Source organism: Tenrec ecaudatus, chromosome 8 (genome assembly GCF_050624435.1).
Source record: "Tenrec ecaudatus isolate mTenEca1 chromosome 8, mTenEca1.hap1, whole genome shotgun sequence".
NCBI classification, from domain to species: domain Eukaryota; kingdom Metazoa; phylum Chordata; class Mammalia; order Afrosoricida; family Tenrecidae; genus Tenrec; species Tenrec ecaudatus.
In genome coordinates, this window is record NC_134537.1 from 84,250,318 (window position 1) to 84,266,031 (window position 15,714).

A 15,714-nucleotide genomic window follows, 5' to 3' on the forward strand; every position below is an offset into this window, starting at 1 on the left:
GCATGAATAAATATGTCTATCCTTTTAGAGAAAAATCATATTCCGCTGTATGGACGCATCACCTTTTGTTTTCCCATTCACCAATTGATAGACATTTGGGTTGTTTCCACCTTCTGGCTGTTGCAAACAGAGTGTATGACTCAGTATCAGTTTTCAATTTTAGGGTACATGGCTAGGGGTAGATTTTCTAGGTCATATGATGATTTTATATTTAATTTTTTGAAGATCCAATAACTCAGCATTCAATATAAATGCATGAAACCAGGCAGGAGTTGATGGAAAATGCAGAAGTGACTTGGAGACTGAAGTTTCTTCTTTTTTTTTTCTCGTTTAAATAGATTTATTTCTTGCAACTTTGCTCTGTTTAGAGGATGCCGCTTTGTTCAGTAACGAGAACATTCTCAAGGGAAGGGGGAGTGTTGGCTAGCTTTAATGGACAGAAGAGGATATCAGGGAAAATGGATAACGCCAGGAAGCACACATTCAGACCGCGGGTCTGCTGCCTGGGCCTGTCTGGCTAATCCAGGAACACATGCTCCTCAGAGAGGACGAGGGAGTCCACTAACGGATACACAGGGTCTCCTCCTCCAAATTACAGTGGGCAGACCAACTGACCTAGGAGCTAGCTGAGACACACAGGAGAGGCTCCCGGTCAAGAGAAAACACATGCACTCAAAACGCAGTCCGTCTGGTGAGGCCGGGGCGAGAACACACTTTCCCGAGAGAGAACGCCCCGGCAGGCCGGGAGAAGCCTCACTTTATGATCTTGCTCTCAAACTGCTTGGCGCTCCTCCACTTGCGGATGCACTTGAGACAGTAGGTGTGACTGCAGTTGGACAGGATCCCTAAGTGGCGCTCGCTGGGGTTGGCCTTCTCGTAGACCACCTCCATGCAGACGCCACACACCATGTCCTTGCTGCGCTGGACGGCGAAGGAGAGCTCCATGCCCTCCTCGTGTGCCTCGATGCATGATCTGACGTGCTGTGAGCGCTGGGCAGCGTCCGTGGGGTGCAGCACCTGCAGCCACGCAGGTCACACGAGTCCCCGTGGAGGTACACACAGTTCTCCCCGTAGCGGCACTCGTCCACCGTGGCGTAAGGGCACAGCTGCTTCTTGGTGTCCACAGGCTGCTCTTTCTCCATCTGCTCCGAGGTCACTGAGCCCTGCGGGGAGGCTTCAGGGGAGGCCGGGGCAGTCCGGCCGCAGTAGGGCTGTCCAGGGACTGAAGTTTATTATGGGACACAAAAGTAAATCAGAAAGCAGAGAGGTAGAGATTGGCAGATTTTTCCACATAGACTCTCTCTCTCTCTCTCTCTCTCTCTCTCTCTCTCTCTCTCTCTCTCTCTATATATATATATATATATATATATATATATATATATATATATATGTGCAAAGTGAAAGAAAAATACACTTGAGTATATGACAATTATATGTCATTTAATATATAAAATTGTTCTTTTCTATCTATAAGGAAAGATAAACATCCAGTTTAAGAAATAAGACCATTGTATCAGAAAGATTTCAGCTGTGAAAAATATGTAGCTGGCTTACTTACAAGTGGGCTTAAGCTATCAAGTGATTTACTGACTCACACAACTCTAAGTCCAGAGAAGAGTACGCAGGAGAGTTGGCTGGTCTAAGGCTCATAACACTGGAGAGTCGGGTCCTTTCCAACATTTTCTATTTGGGCCCCATGGTCATAGTTCAATAGCAGAGAGAGCTTTCCTGTGTTGCTACCTTCTCTCTGCATTATCTTTCTCTTTCAATGAGTTTAAAAATATGTAAAACACTTGATACAAATAAATAAAATGTGTAATGTATATGCGAGTCATGAAACACAAAGAAAACTACTTCCCTATGTGAGAACTCTAGCTGTATTATTATCTGGGAGATACCTTTGGTGCCCCTACCTTCTTCTTCTTTATCGTCCATGACTAAAGTTTTGAGTTTTACTACATAAGCATATATTGTTAATGTTACTGAGATCTAATGGTTTTTAAGTGCTATAAAAATGAGATTATATTATATGTGGTCCTCAGTTATTTTCTTTTTCCTTATACATTATAATATTATATGCCTAAAATCAATCATGTGTAGTTATATTTCATTCATTTTTACTGATATAATTATGGAAATCCCTGTTTAGCTTGTATCTGTATGGATAGTTGGCTTTGTTTCCTTATTGTTTGTTTTGTTTTGTTTTGCTTGTTGCTATTAGGGACAATAACATTAATATCCTCTTAAAGTAAAATGTGTAAAGATCATTCAATGACTGTTTCAGCAGGATATTGATAGAGAGCAGGCAAAAATTCAAGATGGATTCAGAAGAGGATGTGTCATAAGGAATATCACTGCTGCCATCAGATGACTCTTGACTGACGGCAAAGAACACCAGTAATCTGTTTACTTTTCTTTTGGTGACTATTCAAACGCATGCGACTATGTATTTATAACCCAAGGATCACACAGTGTGTTTCTTCCATGTGGATGTAGTTGACACCTCCCTTACACCTTAAAACCCCAGACATCATTCTTTCTGACAGCTGGGCACCATCTGATTTCTTCAGCACACTTTGCTTTAGCACTCATACCTTCAGTGGTCTCTCTATGAGGGCAAGCACTGAGTAGGGCCATGCCATTTTGACCTACGTAGTTTCTATCCAGGCCTTGGCGACGCAGGTTGTATGCTACAGACTACTGGGAGTTTAGAGTCTGCCATGCTTGCTTCAGACAGTGTAAGACATGAGAAAAATAATTTATAAATTATCATGTGTTTGTGATGGAGGGATGGTGGAGGAGGGAGGGACAAATGAGGAGCTGATACCAAGGGCTCATGTAGAAAGAAAATGTTTTGAGAATGAAGATGGCAGCAAATGCACAAATGTGCTTGACACAATGGATGTATGGAGTGTGATAAGAGTTGTATGAGCCCCTAATAAAATGATTTAAAAAAAAACATTCTGACTGTATTTTTTCCAAGGCAAAATTCTTTGTTCTTTTGGCTGTCCGTGGTAGTTTCAATACTCTGTCAACACCATAAATGAAATTTATCGAATCTTCTCTAGTCTTCCTTTTTCAATGTCCAATTTTCACACGCATATGGCGTGATTGAAAATACCATGGTTTGGACCAGGTGCACCTTCTTCTTCAAAGTGACATTATTGCTCTTCGAGATCTTACGCAGCAGATTTACCCAATATAATACCTTTTTTTGTTGTTGTCTCTTTACAGCTACTTCCGTGAGCATTGATTGTGGATATGAGCAAGGTACACTCACGGAGATCTTCTATTTTTTCTCTGTTTATCTTGATGTCACTTATTGCTGCAGTTTGAGGAGTGGGCTTTCTGTACCTCAAGTTGTCATCTCTACTGAAGGCTGCAGTCCTCGATTGTCATCAGCAAATGCTTCACGTTTCCAAATATTCAGGAAGCCCGTTGTGTCATTTGCATAACACAGGTTGTCAATAAACCTTTTCCAATCCTGATGCTGCATTCTTCCTCATATAGTCAAGCTTCTGGGGTTATTTTGTTAGCATACAGGCTGAAGAAGTATGGTGAGAGGACACAGCCCCGATACACACCTTTCTTGATTTGAAACCATGAAGAAGTCCCTTGTCCTGTTCCAGTGACTGCCTCTTGATTCACATACGGGCTCCCCACGAGCACAGTGGCTTTCTGGAGTTTCCATTCTTCTCAAGGCTATCCATCGTTTGTTATCATCCACAAAGCTGAATGCTTTTGCACAATTAGTGAAACACAAATAAGCCCTTTTGTTTTGTTTTCTTTGCTTTCAGCCAAGATCCAACTGATGTCAGCAATGATATCCTTCTTTTCAGGTCAGATTTATATTGCAGCTTGCATTTCTGGATGATTCCTGTCAATGTACTTCTGCAATCACTGCTGAATGATATTTAGCAACATTTAGTAGATACAAAACCATTGCCATCAAATCAACTCTGACTCGTAGCAACCCTCTAGGGTGGGGTAGAACTGCCCACATGAGTTTCTAAGACTGTGACTCTTTTGGGGGGCAGAAAGCCCTGTCTTTCTCTGAGGAGCAGCTGGTGGTTTTGAAATGCTGACCTTTCAGATTGCAGCCTGACATGGAACTGCTTTGCCACTCAGGCAACATGCTGACGAAGAACTGGAGGCACTCGCTCACTCCCGCCAAGAAATCTGGAAGACAGGGACCTGGCCACCAGACTGGAAGAGATTCATATTAGTACTTATTCCAAAGAAAGGTGACCCAATAAAATGCTCAAATTACAGAACAATATCATACATGTAAAATCCTACAGGAAGATGAGCATGACATCAAGATCGGAGGAAGGCTCATTAACAATCTGCAATATGCAGATGATACAACTTTGCTTGCTGAAAGTGAGGACTTGAAACACTCGCTGATGAAAATCAAAGACTACAGCCTTCGGTATGGATTTCAATTCAATGAAAAGAAAAACAAAATACTCACAATAGACCAATAGCATCATCATAAGTGGAGAAAAGATTGAAGCTATCAGGATTTCATTTCTCTCTGATCCACAATCGAAGTTAATGGAAACACACCAGTTAAGTTCTCAAACGATATATTGTATTGGGCAAATCTGCTACACAAAACTTTTTTGAAGTACTAAAAAATAAGGATGTCATTTTGAGGACTAAGGTCTACCTGACTTCAGCCATGGCCTTTTAAATAGTCTCATATGCATGCGAAAGTTGGACATTGGAGAAGGAAGACCAAAGAAGGTTGTATACATTTGAAGATAGTGTTGGTGAGGAATATTCAAATTACCATGGACTGCCAGGATCATGAGCAATCTGTTTTGGAAAAAGTGCAGCTGGAACACTCCTTAGATGGGTGTATGGTGAGACTTTTTTCACAGGTACTTTGGACATGTCAGGAGATACCAGTCCTTGGAGAGGGTCATCATATTGGGAAAGGGTCAGTGAAAAAGAAAAACTCATGAAGAAGATGGATTAGCATAGTGGCTTCACCTATGAGCACCAACATTACAGCAATTCTGAGGATGGTGTGGGAAAGGGTAGGGCTTTATTCTGTTGTGCACAGGGTCATTTTGAGTCAGAGCCGACCTGATGTTACCCAACAAGAGCATCCAGGAAGGATGCTATGATCATTCTTCCATAAATCTCCTTCTGTATCTATGCAAGATATCTCAGGATTTACCTCAGGATGGGCTTGGTGGGCAGTATGTTATGCATATTCAACTTTAGAAGAGAATGACCAATTTTTCTATAGACTTGTATCCACTTATAGCTTCACCAACAATAGTACAAATATTGTGTGGATCATCAGGAATACTTGATATTGACAGAGTTAAGTTTTTGCCAAATTGAAGAATGTCTTATTGTCTTAATGTGTATTTCTCTGATAGCTAGTAATGTAGAGGATATTTTTATTGAAATTTTAATTTCCTGTTTAATAAATTACCCATATATCTCTTTTGTCTATTTGTGCATTTCCCCTACTTTCAGTTGTTGCAAAATTTTAATAAAACATCCTTGTTATATTTATGACATTTATTTTTTGCAGTATGAAAAAGGGGGAAAATGTCCCAGAATCTTCCAGGGAACATCGCATGCTTATGTCTACACCACCCCCTGGCAAAAAAAAACTGATGAGGTTATCGTGACTGAATCAAATGAATGAGGTACATCTTTGGAGGCAGAATGCTACTAGCTGCGTAGGGGAGGGGTAGATGCCTGCTGACTTGCAGGATTTGCGTAGAGAGGAGGAAGGAGCTTGAAGGAGATAATATATATTTTTCTCTCTACTGGTTCACTCACATCACCTTGCACATTTGCTTTTATTATTTCACTCATATTTTTAAAAGTCACACATACAAGTCTGCTACCATCACATTACTAGCTCTCTTTACTAGCCAACTTTTCAAAATTTCCTAAAGTCAACGACTGCAATTCCTCAACTGTACTCATTCCATTACCAGTAGCCGGTTGCCATTGAGTTGATTTACATTCGTGGTGACCTCATGTGTGTCAGAGTAAAACTATGCTTCATAAGGTTTTCAGTTTAGGGGGATTTTGGGAAGTAGGTGACCAGGCCTTTCTTCCAAGATACCTTTGGGTAGACTTCAAGATGCAACCTTTTGGCCAGCAGCCATATACAACTTCTGTATCACCTTGGAATTCCTCCCCCGCCATTTATCTCCCAATAGTGTTCTTGGCACTGTCACTAATGACCTCAAATTTGGTTCCAAATGATTAAGGTCAAATCCACATCCAATGTCTAAATCCAGTGGCTGGTTATCACTGTTTGTCTCACCTATATTCTAGCAACTTTGGGCCCAGTTGACCTTTTCTTCCTGCCTAAACTGTTTTCTTCACTTGACTGCCAGCAACACTCTCCTGCCTGTCTCTTTTACCTGAATATGATGGTTTTCAGTATTTAATACTACCTAACTAATCACTGTGAAACTTCCCTGGCTTAAAATAGCGACACGTATTTAACTTGTGACTCCACAATATTGGTGGAGTTGAGTAGGGATGGCATGTAGGTGCTCCACTCAGCACTGTCTGTGGCAGCTTGCAAACTGGAGACTGGAGTCATCTGAGAGGTGGTCCACGCTCACATCAGCACTTGAATTGGGAAAAATCACTCATTGAGGAACTCCGGTACTTACCTACCTTTATACAGCACTTCTATACTGTCTCTCCAATGTAGGCACTTCTGAGTGGGCTGTTTGCTCACTGGTTCAGGGCTCCCAAGATGGATGTCTCATAGAGCCATGAAGAACCTTCATTAGCATTTCTAACCTAGCTTCCTCTGTTAGTCTGGGTAGAATAGAGAAACAAAATTCATAGACACTTGTATTTTATAAGAAAGAGTTTTATATAAGGACTAAGTGTACATTAAGAAAGCATCCCAAGGTGCTTGCTTCAGCAGCACATATAATAAGAAAGCATCCCAACCCAGTGCTGTCCAAGCGCATAAGTCCGACATTAGCCCATACGTCTGACACCAATGAACAAAGTCCTCCTCAATCTGACAAAACACACACAATGACGCCAAATGCAGAAGGAAAGCCGAATCAATGAGCATGTAAGCATCTCAGTGCTGCCAGGGGTCTCCACACCCAGGGCTGCATCAGGTTGGTCGATGTGGCTTCTCCTCAAGAATGTCTCACAGGAAGTTGAGATGTCTTGCCAGCTGAGGCAGAGAACTAGCTAAGGCAGCCTCACAGTGAGTGGTCCAACCACCAGAGAACCAGAGACCAGAAAGGCAAGGCTCACCAAACCATTTATCGCTCAGCCCTTCAATTAATTCCACATGTGATCATTGGCCAGGTTGGCACAATAAACCTTAACTATCACACTTCCGAAGCCACATAAGGTCATTTCTATCACAGTTTGTTGGATTTAAAGAGATGCTAAAGCCAGGCCAACACACTTTTGTAGTGAGGGTGTGAATGAATTTTGAACATAATTGAAAATAATCTCAGAAGTTCAGTTGATGGTTCCACTAATTTCTATGCTCACTACATATTGAAAAGTTCCAGATCTCAGTCCTTGGATTTTTTCTCTTTACTCTTTAAGTAATATTTTATTCATTCTTCAGGCTTTTACATGATATTTTAAAATGGAGACAATTTACATACCACAAAATTCAAGTGTGCAATTCATGCCTTTAAAGTATATAATTTAGTATAGTCACAAAATAATGAATAATGTAAGCAACAATATAGGATCATTCCAGTTCCTATACACCCTTAAGAACCCTTTGAATTGCCAGTCTATTTAACTTTAGTCATATGGAGGGTGTGCTTTGGTATCTCATTATCGTTATTATACTTATTTTACTGTTTTTACTGTAAATATTATACTTATTTTACTGTTTTTACTGTAAATATACTTACTTTGCTGTTACCACTAATAATAATGAAATCTAGACACAAAATAAATGCCTCAAATGGTGCCCTATAAATAATAATAATAAATAATAGCTTATTATAAAAATAATATATAAATATAATATATATTATAAAAATAATTATATATATAAAATATATAAATAATAATAATAAATAATAGCTTATTATTTCCATAGAATAACTCTCAGCAGTTATTCGGCCTTTTAAAAATCTGGATAATATTAACTCAAGCCCCCATTCTATATAATTTTGTATTGAAATATAGTGCCTTCCCCAAGATTTATGTGAATATTTAGATAACTTATGCTCTGCGGTGACCATGTTTGGGTACAATTTTCCATGATACCTGCCTTGGATCACAAATGGAACCTAATTCCTTTGCTTGCTGTCCACACAGGACCAGTCATACAAGTCCTTGTATGTCAAACTGGGGGAGGTAGAGAGAGCCTTACCTCAGAACGTCAGTGATCAAATTGGAAAATTGAATATCTTTGTAAAAAGACCCCAGGCTACTCTGCCAGATAGTTTGACTCTCCCCCCCCCATCTCCATTTCTTTTTCAACTGCTCTTTCTCATGCTTGGATAAACAAATAAAACCTTCCTTTGTTTTCTTATGCATAAGAACTAAATGCTTCAGCCTATTTGCTTAAACTCATTTCCAAACATTGCAATCCCCAACGTGGTGACGTATATAAACTGCCACCTGTAGGGCCCTGATAAGTCTCTCTGATAGTTAAGGTTTATTGTGCCAACCTGGCCAATGAACACATGTGGAATTAATTGAAGGGCTGAGAGATAAATAGCTCAGCGAGCCTTACCTTTCTGGTCGCCGGTGGTTGGACCAGTGTGCGTCTATCTTAGCATTGTGTGTGTTTTGTGAGTCTGAGGAGGACTTTGTAGATCAGTGTCAGACATCTGGGCTAATGTCGGTCTTATGTGTTTGGACTGAACTGGGTTGGGATGCTTAATATACAATTACCCTTTAAATAAAACTCTCTCATTAAATATGAGTGTTTATGAATTTTGTTTCTCTGGTCTACCCAGACTAACTCAGTCTCCTGGACAAAGCACCAATCTCTTTCTGGTCTACCCAGACTAGCTCAATCTCCTAGACAAAGCACCAATCTCTTTCTGGTCTATCAAGACTAACTCAGTCTCCTGGAAAAAGCACCAATCTCTTTCCTGGTATCTTGACTAGAAGCAAATGTTGTTGTTGTTGTTGTCGTCGTTGTTTGAGTGCTATCAAGTCATTTCCAACTCATAGTGACCATATGGAGCACAGAAGAAGACACTGCCCAGCCCTGGGCCATTCTTACCATGACTTTGAGCCCAGTGTTGCAGCAGTCATTCGATGCTTTTAGGTAACTAGGCACAAAAAGAGAAAAACAGAGGAAAATTTGACAAAATATTAACAGTATTTATATCTGAGTGATGCAGTCTCTAGAGTTATTTTTCTTGTCTTGGATTTTACTTTCAAAATGTTAAGGTAAACATGTCATATCACAGTTACTTAGAGACAGATCACTTCAGGAAACTAGCTCTTTCTTTGGGAAACAAACACAACAGTGCAACAAGTGGAACACACAGGTTAAAACATTAGGACTCAAACAATACCGGGCTCAAATTTCACTTCTCTTCTGTATAAGTAGGGTCGCTGGGCAAATCACAAAGAGCCTGGTGGTATAGTGGCGATGTACTCGCTGGTGGTTCACATGTGGCAATCACCCTCTACTGCCATCAAATATAGTCCAATTCATAGTGACCCTACATAGGAGCTGTAATTCTTTATGGGAGCAGATAGCTTTATCTTGCTTTTGCCATGCAAATGCTGGGTTTGAATCGCTAACCTTGCATTATCAGTCCAACACTTGCCCCAAAGCACCACCAGTGCTCAGGGAATTGGATTATGCGGGCTCATTCTTAAGTAGTGTTAGGTCTTTATCCAACGCCTCTTCCTTTTATTTCTTCTCACGTTGGATTTCTTTCCCCCACCCCCATTGTATCGGGAGCTCTTACAGATATTATAACAATCCATAGTTCAATTAGATCAAGCATGGTTGTACAATTGCTGCCACCATCGTTTTCATTCTTCTTGTACTCTTTGATATAAGCTCCCCTTTATCCCTACCTCCCCTTCCCCTGCCCCAGGAACCCTTGTTATGATATTGAATATGATGATTATTATTATTCCCTTTTCTTTGGGCCATATCTTACACCACCCAATGGATCTGTTCACCTACCATTCTGCTATTTGTTCCCCTTGAGTGGGATTATATAGTCACCATTGTTATGTTTCCCCTTCCTCCTTTTGCCCCTTCCCTTCTTTCTGTTCCCTCAGGGAATCATTATTCCCATTACTATTTCTGAAGGGTTTATCTGTCTTGGATTTCATGCATTGAATGATCCTAATTACACAAATGAATATATGCAGATCTAACAGGATTCCTGAAGTAAAACTAAGATCATAGTAGTAGGGGAACAAAATATTAAAAACTAGAGGATAGTTATGTGTTTCAATAGTGCTATACTGCACCCTTGATATATCATTTCTTCTGTGTGGCCCTTTTGTGAAGGGCTGTCCAATTATATTGCAGGTGCTTTGGGGGTTTCCACTTTGCCTACACTCCTTCTCATCAATTTGGTTGCTTATTTGAAACCTCTGATCCCTATTCCTGTCAACACCTCGTGATCACACAGGCTGGTGTGCTTCTTCCATGTGGGCTTTGTTGCTTCTCTGCTAAATGGGCTCTTGTTTAACTTAAAACCTTTAAGATCCAGATGCTATGTGTTTTTTTTTACCCAGTATTTTTATTTATTTTTTTAACAATTTATTGGGGCTCATACAATTCTTTTCACAGTTCATACATATACATACATCAATTGTATAAAGCACATCTGTACAGTCTTTGCCCTAATCATTTTTTTCTCTTTTCTTCTTTTACATTTTATTAGGGACTCATACAACTCTTACCACAATCCATACATATACATACATCAATTGTATAAAGCACATCCATACATTCCCTGCCCCAATCATTCTCAAGGCATTTGCTCTCCACTTAAGCCCCTTGCATCAGGTCCTCTTTTTTTTTCCCCCTCCCTTCCCATTCCCCCCTCCCTCATATGCCCTTGGTAATTTATACATCGTTATTTTGTCATATCTTGCCCTATCCGGAGTCTCCCTTCCCCCCTTCTCTGCTGTCCCTCTCCCAGGGAAGAGGTCACATGTGGATCCTTGTGTTTTAATAGCTGGGCACAATCAACTTTCTTTACTATATTTGCTTATGAACCGATTTTCTCTTCAGTAATCTTGCTGGCAAGGTGAGTATCTTACATTGCCACATTATTAGAACAAACTATTATTTTACTGAGTTAAGATTAAAGCAGAGGCCCAAAGTCCATCTGCTTTCTTGTGATATTTACATATATATGTATATATTTATCTATATATAGACAAATACACCTATCTTTTATATTTACAGATTACATATCTATATCTATATATACATTTTCCTTTCGTATTACTTCCTCTTTTCTTCTGTCCTCCTCCCCCCTATCATGTTTATCCATTGTTCACTCTCAGATACACTTCTATTGATCAAACCCAACCAGGAACGCTTCCCCTCCTCACCATCTGTTTTAGATTCCTTGCTATTCCTTTTTTCCCTATGATTATTGACTCATCGCTCCCCTTCCTCCACCTTCTCCTCTCCCATACCACCCTTCCCCCAACCTCCAGTCCCATTGCCATCTCCTTGGGATTGTTTATCCTACCTATCTTATATAGGTAGACACCAAAAGAGAAGAGAGAAAAAAGGAGGGGGGGGTAGCCCACACAAGCAGTTCCAAGTATAATTACTGTTCTGACCCTGAGTAGATGAACTTCTCTCTGTTAAATAGTGAGCAGACCCTGATAAAATCCATCAGTCCATTCCCCTTTCTTTCAAGGCTCCATCTCCCAGGACCTGCTGATCTAACAGCACCTATACCCTTTTAGTCTTCAGCTTTTGAGTCTGAGGAGTGCACCTTTTTCATGACCCCATTGCTCATTTGACAGTAAAGGCTGGAGCAGTCTAGTACCCACCCCATCCTGTTATATCTTTAACTTTCAGTGTGATCCCCAGTGGACATCCTCCAACCAGGTCAGATGAGGTACCAAGCACTGCACCCTGAGTCAGATGTCTGCTATGGAGATACCTCAGGGATTTTGTGGCTTTGCTCCTATTACTGGTTTATTGCACTCCCCCCTTAGTTTGCTCCCATGTGGGTGGTGAGACCAGCCCTCCTGAAGTGAATCTTTGTGCTTCCTCTGAGCTGAGGTCAGCCCTGCAGTCCTCTCTGTGGACCACCTGCTCTGAGCAAGAATGTTGTCCTTAAGGCTTGGTGCCTTGGAATAAGGTCTACTCTCTCTCTCTCCCTTTCGCGTGGAAACATAAGCAATACCCTCCCCTTGGTGGACCAGGGCTCTGTTCCCCCCTTGCAATATTTTTTTCTTCCCCCAACTTTCTGTGGGCTATAAAGGTGTATGGGGGAGGGGAGGAGATGTCTATAGCACATAGGTGCTATCTGCATCTTGAATATTTTTCCCCTCTTCTTTTTTGAAGACATGTGCATCACTGTGTTTAGCCTGGCTTTTGCCAGTGTCTGGTCCTCATCCCAGCAACTGTGCAAAATTGACATTTTCCCCTATGCCCGTTCTGTTGAGTGAACTTACCTCAGTGGACTTATGTGTGCTCATCCTTCTGTGCTTGGCTAACTTCGCTCAGCACAAGATCCTCCAACTGTCTTCGACAAGATGAGGTGCGTCATCATTTCATCACTGTTTTTCAGGGATGCGTAGTATTCCATTGTGTGTATTTATGCCAGAGTTTTTTCATCTATTTCTCTATTGATGGAAATTTAGGCTGTTTCCAATTCTTTACGATTGTGAACTGTGCTGGGATGAGCATTGGAGTTCAGATGTTCAGATGGCCTGTTTCTTATTCTGAGTTTATGCCCAGCAGTGGAATTTGGGAATTGTATGGTAACTTTATTTCCATCTGTTTTAGGTATCACCAAATCTCTTTCCACAAGCAATTTGGTCTTCTAGCTACAAGACCACCAGCATTGGATGAGTTCCTATCTCACCACACCCCCTCCAATATTTGTTGCATTCTGTTTTCTTGAATTGGGCTATCCTTGTGGGCATTAAGTGATATCTCATTGTTTTGATTTGCATTTCCCGGATGGCTAATGATCGGGAACATTTTCTCATATGTTTACTGGTCATTTGGGTTTCCTCCTTGGTGAATCTTCTGTTCAAGTATTTTGTCCACCTCCTCAGTGGGCTATTCATTTTTTTTAATTGTAAAGTTGCAGGGTTCTGTAGATTTTAGAAATAAGATCTTCATCTGATATGTCATTACTAAATATCTTTTCCCAGTCTCTGGGCTCTCTCATTACTCTGGATGAAGTCTCTCTGTGCGCACAGTGTTCTCTTTAATATGTGCCACATATCTCTTTCTTCATGGGCGAGCATTCTTCATTCTTGCTGGGAGCCCATATCTTCCCTGCATTAAGGTTCTTAGCTTTGTCCCTATTTTTGTTGTTGATGAGTCTGCTGTTTTGGGTTTTACCTCAAGGTCTGTGATCTACCTTGAATTTGTCCTTGAGTAGGGGGTGAGGTAAAGGTCTTGTTTCAGTCTTCTGCACATTGACATCCAGTTTTTCCAGCTCCATTTGTTAAAATGTGCATCTGCTTCCCATTTGATTTTGGGGGGGGGTGGGCATTATCAAAGATCAGTTGTCTGTATGCTGCTGTTTTCATCTCTAGATTTTCTGCTCTTATCCTTTGGTCCAAGTAGCTGTCATTATACCAGTACCATGCTGTTTTGACAACTGTGGCCGTATAAGGTTTACAGTCAGGTAATATAAGTCCCCAACCCCACCCCCAAAGACACACACTTTAGTCTTCTTCTTGAGGAGACTGTTGACAATTATGGGTTTCTTCCCTTTCCATATCAAGTTGGTAATCAGTTTTTCCATTTCTTTGATAAATGATGCTGGTATTTGTATCAGGCTGGCATATTGTGAGTGCCTTCGGTAGGACTGACATCTTTACAATATTGAGTCTACCAATCCAAAAGTAGGGAATATTTATACATTTGCGAAGGTCCCTAATGTTATGTAGATTTACTCGTACAGATCTGTTAGATTTTTTTGGGGGGGGTTAGGTATATCTCTAGAAATTTTCATTTATGGTTGGCTATTGTGAAGGGTGTTACCTTCTGGATCTCCTTTTCTATCATCCCATCCGTTGTATATAGCTGGATTTCTTATCTTTGATTTTGTTCTCCCATACAGTAAGACTTAATTTACTATGGAGCTAAATTACAGGTATTCAGTTATTGAGAAAGCAAGCTAATTTTCCATAAAAAGCAAAACAGCTTTTGCTCCCACAGAAGGAAATAGAGATGATTAAGGAGATTTTCCTCATAGAAAAAACTTTGCAGGTTAACATTATGAGAATACTATCTTTGGTAGACCTGCAGGATGATTACTAATTGATGTGACAGGCATCAGATGTTGGTTGTTTTTTGTGGGGAGGATAGAAAAAAAGAATGATATATTATGCTATGAACTTATCAAACTTAATGCACTTCATTACCCATCACACACTTGTACAGCAAATATAATTTAATATATTAAGATGCTTATTGTCTATGACTAGAAACTTATTATTAAAATAATCACTACGCCTCCAGAAATTCAGCATCCTCTGTATACCCAGCAGGGAGCTCAACCATATTCACTGTCAGTAGGAGGCAGAGATGGAGGCAAGGAATGCCAACACATAGATGTTATCAGTGTGTTATGTTCAAAGCAGAGGGATTCCTCTGCCTGGCTTATGTTCAAATCAGAGGATTCCACTGCCTGGCTCTGCATCCAGGCTTATCTGAATTGGGATCCATCCCTGTAACTTCTATTATCGATTAACTTAATTATACACACAGAAAATGTGTTTCCCTAATGGAAGTTGTGGTTTTATGGCAATTCATTCCACAGGTTTTTAGGGCAGCAGTCATTGATGGCTGATGCTGGGTTTTCGAGGGCAAGGGACAGTGTGAGGAAGGGTGACCCCTGCTTTTCTCATTAACCTACTGTGGTGATTTAGATTCCATGGAGTGGAAGAGCCTCACAAATGAACTTGACTTTAATAAGGTGTTATATTTCCTATCAAAGATATCCCCCAAAATGAAAAGAAAAGGAAGGAAACAGCATCCAGAGATTCCACTTGCTATTCTATTATTAAAGAAGAAAGTAGGCTGATGAGTTTGTGTTTCTGTATTTGCTTTCATTAAAATAAACATATGTCTCTTGTCTCCCATCCCCGCCAGACGGTCTTTAAAGCATGGCCACTGTGCTTTCTTACAGACAGAAGGTCTGGTTCTCAAAATTGCTTTGTTTCATGGTAGTTGTGGGGTGGTAAGTGGTTAAACTTGCATTTTTTCAAATTTGTCTAATGAGGACAGTGGCCCATTCATTCATTCATTGAAAAGTGCAAATTGACTCTTGACCACATGCTCAGCTTCGTGCTCATGCATATTCATTTTTAAATTTCTCACCACACAGATGTCCCTTCTCAATATTTTCCCCTTGTGGCCCCATTGTGTTGAAAGATTTGATTTGCCAAATGGACTGTGTGTTGTAAGTGATACGATTATTTTTATCTTTAATCCTAGAAACAATCGTGGTTTCTGATTAGCCGGGAATGATTCCAGTCAAAACAAAGTCGCCTAGAACGTGAAGTTACCTTATAGAGTCA

General features: G+C 40.5%; 1 pseudogene; it reads right to left on the minus strand.

Moving 5' to 3' along the window:
* Window positions 1-723: 723 nt before the first annotated feature.
* LOC142455459 (E3 ubiquitin-protein ligase makorin-1 pseudogene) lies at window positions 724-1,935 on the minus strand (annotated as a pseudogene).
* Between the last annotated feature and the right edge of the window lie 13,779 nt (window positions 1,936-15,714).